The following is a 6,039-nucleotide window of genomic DNA, read 5'->3' as shown; positions in this document are numbered from 1 at the left end:
ATATTTGATTCGTTTATGACGTATTTTAAAGGTCGAGTTGGTTGTTCTGCCTGTCATTATCAGGCAACAAAATGTTTCCGCCGAGTTTCGTGTTATTTTCCTACTCTTTAATATCCTAAACCAGGAATGGTTTGTTTGAATTAGACTTTTAGTGATATGTTGTGTTGTTTCACCTCTCGACTATGGAGAGCGATCAGAAAAGTGTTTTCCCAACTTGCCACCTGACCCGAATAACCCGTTAATAACTTGACCCACTTTTACATTCCGTCGAAATGTAATACCTAGGTAGATTTAAGCTCCTCTTACCTTGATAACACATAGTTTCTCTCCAAAACTGCTCAAAAATATGTTCATCATCCATCTCAGCAAAGGGAAATTTATATGTATTTGACACAACTGCCAATTTGTTTATCGATTGGTGGTTGTTACCACATGGAGATCTCAGGTAACTAGACTTTTCTACTTCAATAGCAATTAATAATTCAAGGTAGGGACATTAAAAAGATACAACCACCGTTAAAATAAGAATATCAAATGCAATTCTGCAATTATAAATGTTTCTACCTAATTTGACTGCAAATCTTAGATTAATGCCTCAAAATTGCCTGTTTTTACATGCTAGAAACTGGGCAAAACCAAATTAGAACTTCAATTTAATGAAATCAGTGTAATATTTCATATTTACAACAAAATACACACAGAGTTCGAATCCTAATAGGAATTTTCCAAAGCTTAAAATATGGATAACTGGTTTCAACATTTCTTTTTAATAAAATAAAATGTTCCAAATAATCAAGAAAATCTGCACATCTAAAGATCCGTAATAAACGTTTTCAGTTGAATTAGGAACCATCAGTGTACAGAAGCTGGAAATATGGACAACTGTTTACAGCATTTGTTTTTAACCAAATGAAATATGTTTTGTCTTATAATCATAACATACGAGTGAAAAATCTGTAATTGAAAGTAGATAGTTAGTTGACATAGCCAAGCATGAACAGGGGCGGATTGACCGAGGGGCTGTAGCCCCGGGCTTTAACCTTGAGAGGGCCCCGCGAACTCTGACTTAAAAAAATTTCATTTTCTGCCCTCGTGAGGTTTTAATCCACCCCTGAGCATGAATAGAAATTTAAAGAAGCTTAACATGTAGATAGTAGTTTGCAACATTTTCTATTAGTAAAATAAAATATAGGATTTCATTTTAAAAAAGTATTCATACAAAATAGAAGATCACTAAAGTAAAATAGGTACTTAGTTGTGGTACCCAACCATCAATAAAAGTTTGTTTGAAGCAAGAAAAATTGCAGCAGTTTCTTTTAATCAAATAATATCGTGGGTTTAAAGCTAAAACTGACCAAGTCTGAAATATAAATTTTTGGTAAATGCACTTTTAAACCGAACCAAAAATTATATCAGAACCGTTTCAAAACTTTGTTATTAAAACTTATCTGTCTCCCTGTTTGTGTGGCCTTGGGGGAGTCAGTTTTTGAAGGCAAATATGTATGTTACTGTTTTTAAAGTACTTGGTCAACAAACACAAATATTTTTAGCTTTAAACGCACGATATTTCATACTATGAACAAAATCTAAACACGGAATGAAAAATCATTTATAGAACTTATCTAATGGAATTAGCCAAAAATATGTGAAAAAGTTTCAAATATGGACTATTGATGCACCTTTTAATGATATAAAATATATTTCATCTTATAAACACGAAATGATAAATCGGTAGATAGGTACTTAATAGAAAGTATTTAGTTTTTTTTGTTGGGTTGCATCTGCTTGTGTTGAATTTCATGCGTGTTTGTTCAAGCATGAAAGAAGTTTACAGAGGCGTAGAATACAGGATGAGTTAGCGACAATCCCTTCTTAGACCGTGCAGAAATAGCAACTGGAAAAAGCATTTATATATATAAAGTGCCGTCGCCATAGTATGTAGTTATTACAGTTAAACTTCGAACTCGGCTAATCTCGACGTTAACCGGTTATTATCGAGTTTAGCACAAATGTTATGTTACTGTCAAAAGAAATTCAGATAATCTCATCAGAGTTCAGCCATTTTTGCAGCAAAGCTCATCACTAAAAAGTCTGGTCTTGGTCTTGATATTGCAGCAAGAGTCTTGCAAGTCTTGCTTTTATATAAGCAGCAAAATTAGACAAAATTATTTAATAGTAACAATAATAATAATTAAATTAAAAGGATAATAATAATCTATACGAAACAAATTAAAAAATCTGAGAATATTTGCTATTTTAAAAAGTTTAATTATTTTGTAATTGTGGACCTGTCTTTTTTGCAAGACCAAGTTTCGATCATCAGTAGTTTTTTTTTATGGATTTCGAATTAAATTCGAAGTATTTTTTGAATAAAAATAGTACCTATGTACCATGTGACTGAATTCAATACTTTTGGACATAACAATCGAACATGGGAGCGCAACAAAAGTAAACTTTATAATTTTTTTTACTAAAATAAACTATGTCATGTAAAAATTTTAAAGTAATATTAAAATAAATATTGTCGTTTTCGCTGAGGCATAATTCTAATCTTGTTATGAAGATCTTCTTGCAGCATTTGTGGAGATATTTTGTGGAAAGCGCGTCTTATTATCTGCTTCACATCCTCGAGGTCATTTCATTCGAATCATCATGGTTGATCAACTTCTGACTGGTAGACTTCCTTTGACCTATCCCCAAAGAAAACAGTCACAAGGAGTGAGGTCCGGTGATCTGGCTGGCCAATTATTATGCGTGCCGCTTCCTATACATCTATGATGATATGATCGATGCTACAAGTTACGCACAGTAAGGGAAAAGTGGGATAGATCCGTCATGCTGAAGCCAAATATTTGGGCGGATGTTCGGAGGAACTTCCTCTTAATAGTTCTGGGGATCATTAATTATAATAATAGTGAGAATTATATCAGATTAATCGCCAATCGGAATGTTTAGAATCAAAATAAAAGTCATATAGTATCTATGTTATACAAAAAATACTTCGAATTCAATGTAGAAACTGGATGTGGATTAAAAAGTTCGCTGCTGTTCCATTATATAAAAGTAACTTGACCGTCATAACTACAAGTTCACAGTAACAGAAATAAATAGTTTCGCCACAAGCACCACACAATTATCAAATAATTTTAATTAACATTGTCAATTTTTCAGGATATTTTTACTGCCAATACTTCCTAGGCATATCTTGAGACTTTTGCTTAAGTATGTCATATTGTAAAGTATTGCCATTTATTCATTTCTTGCATCTGAATAAACTAGTATTTATGCATTACTGTTCAATGAAGCTGCAAATTGGTTGATTTATGTATCAGTACCTAATCAAAATTCCTAATAAAATTAACATTTAACAAGTAGTGCGCGAATTATTTGCCTCATAAATTAGTTTATTAAAACTTTTATTGGTTTGGTTTTTTGTAGCATTTATTCACTGATCTTTTTTATTCACTGATCTGAACAGATCGCCAAGCCATACTATTTATTTGGTCAACCACCATCAAAGCAATGTTGTCAACCTTAAAAATTCAAGTGCTCACGAGGAGGGAAATAAATTTCGTTTTTTTTATATTTCAAGAATCTCAGTTCTCTTATCACAAACGCAACGTGTTTTCCACGTTGCCGAGTATTTAGTAGCAGCTTGGAACTTTATAAACACGTTTTTAGGGGTGAGGACAAGGATAATTGACCTCAGTGTTTCGAAGCTAACACTTTTGAGATAAAAGAAAAAAGGGACCTATTCTAATTTTATAAATACATGAACAAGTACATGGTTATTCAAAAGGTTTGTAATAAAAGAATATTCGTGACTCGGGTCAGAACGGTCAGAAAGAAGAGCAATAATGAGAAGGTCAGAAAATAGTTTTGCTGAAGCAAAATGGAATTTTATTTTCTGATTCGATCTTAAAACATGAGCTCCGCTCTATAATAACTTTATCTATTCTATAACTTAGCAGAATTATTTTATGATCAATTAACTTTTTTATGGCATATTAGTTTTATTTTGAAAAGTTTTCGTTGAAAAGTTCACACAGCTTTTGATACTTCAGCACTCAGCGTCAAAAAGAAGGTGACTTAGAGTCTTCGGAACTTCAGCATCACCATCATCTTCAATCAGCTTATCGAAATCTACTGCCGAACGTAAGCGTTTGGTCTTGTGCTGTCTGCATCATGCATTCAGTCTCTATATTTGGTCTGCATCCAGTTGGTACTGATGCGTTTTAGTCGTCGATCCATCTAGTGGGGAGACGTCCTCTATTTCCGATCTAGGTCTCCATTCAAAAATTTGTCTTGTCCATCTATCATCAGAAGATCCTACAATGTGTTTCGCCCAGTTCCATTTTAGTACAGCTATTCTCCCAACGGTCAGCAATTCCGGATTGTCTGCGGATTTCCATTCCATCGTAAGTTCCAGTCCTCTTAAAGACTGGAAGAACACACTGGTTAAATCGTTTTCTTTCGGCAGTTTGGCAACTCTGCCTTAACGACATATTGGATTTTTAGGGTCTGACTGGAAATCTCGAGTGCGAGGTATAGCAAGTTCGAGTTGATTGTCGAGGATCTCTTTGAGTTACCACTTTGAATAAAATATTACAAAATTTCGTATAAAACCCGAAATGCATGTTAACAAAATTAGATTATTTTCATTCCTAATAGTTATATTATAATTTAGAACGTGATTCATGCGCAATTTACATCCGTGTAGTAGTTGTATCATACTGATTAATTTCTGATAACATTTTAAGTAAATTAATGCTAACCTTCAGCACGTGCGAGTTTTACGATTGTGATATAATGTTCATTACATTATGTTCAACTGACAACAATTATTTTACAATTAATAATACTAACAGAGCAAAATAAAATTTATTCTAAAAGTGACCTTCTGCAGCAAGCAATCGAAAAAAGCGTTACGCCACTGCATGCACAGACAATGAATTTGGTCATTTGGTCGCTAAACCTTTTACTATTGTCTTCTGATATTTAGCTCCTCTTCCGATAGATTTCTATAACTTGCAAGCCTTTAAACGGTCACAAGAATTAATATATTTTCGACCTTGAACTTTTGCTCGGTTGCTGACTATTCTTTTACAGTGTTTGGTTAACTTCGTATTTATTTGGGCTTTTAAATAGTCGTATAATTTTTAAAATATGCACATCTTGGAGTGGGTATAAAAATGGATTGGATTTCAAAGGCCTTTCAGTGGTGCTTTTGATTTCCATATACGATATTAACACACTGTTTCGCAATTACCCAGAAACCATCACGGACCTAAATCTGTCTCGAATAACATGACGAAATTATGTTTTCAACATCAGAACAAACAACGTAAATTGCAAGCATTTTTGCACACCTCAATTTGAGTTGAATTTTTTATGGACTCGAGGACATGCATGATTGGAAACGCAAGCATGTTTTGCACATTGGCCTGCATGCCAAAAAGGTCAAGTCAAGTTTATTTTAACTTTTATAATGTACGTCTAATCTAGAGGGTGTAAAATACAAGCGGAGCTTGTAATGATTTTATATCTTCGGGCGTTTCTACGTAAGGGACCCCACCGCCTGGCCAGATCTATTTTAATTTAGTTCATTTTATTTGTCCCACATAGCAAAGCCGTTCTTCTATTTGGCTTGCCTTTTAACCATCTTAAAGGTAAATACATAGGGTTCCGTTTATCAAATGATAACAGTAAGTAATGTAGTTTTCCTAGATTAAGTCAATAAAATTCAAAGCGACTGATAAGAATAATGCATACTATGAAGCTAGCCCGTTTGTTTTTTGCCAAGTATTATTTGATGAATCCACAGACGCCTATCGGGTGCACATTTTAAAAATGTTTTTGTAATGTACAGAGTGTCCTAAGAGTCCTAAAAGTATCAAAGTTGTGTTTTTCTAAATGAAATACCCTATATATTATTGCATTTTTAGATTCTCTGAGCAAAATAAGTGTTTGTTTTAATAAGATTTATAATGTCTAAATCTAAAGGTTTTTTAAATAATTCAAATTTTATCAAAATCTAAT

At 33.2% G+C, this 6,039-nt stretch overlaps 1 long non-coding RNA gene across 2 annotated transcripts in view; it reads left to right on the top strand.

Moving 5' to 3' along the window:
* The first annotated feature begins 88 nt into the window (after positions 1–88).
* The window catches only part of LOC109542164, a 10,829-nt gene continuing 4,878 nt past the window's right edge, over positions 89–6,039 (top strand). Inside the window, exon 1 of one of the 2 annotated variants that reach the window (XR_007281423.1) lies at positions 89–445. This is a non-coding gene — a long non-coding RNA (uncharacterized LOC109542164). Of the gene's footprint in view, positions 446–2,208; positions 5,670–6,039 lie in introns of those variants that run through there. The other variant, XR_007281422.1, reaches the window with a different exon arrangement.

The sequence above is a fragment of the Dendroctonus ponderosae genome, unplaced genomic scaffold (assembly GCF_020466585.1).
Source record: "Dendroctonus ponderosae isolate FM_Combo_2020 unplaced genomic scaffold, Dpon_F_20191213v2 Dpon_F_20191213_4, whole genome shotgun sequence".
NCBI lineage: Eukaryota > Metazoa > Arthropoda > Insecta > Coleoptera > Curculionidae > Dendroctonus > Dendroctonus ponderosae.
The sequence above is the reverse complement of the archived record's forward strand: the minus strand, read 5'-3'. Positions and strand labels throughout refer to the sequence as shown.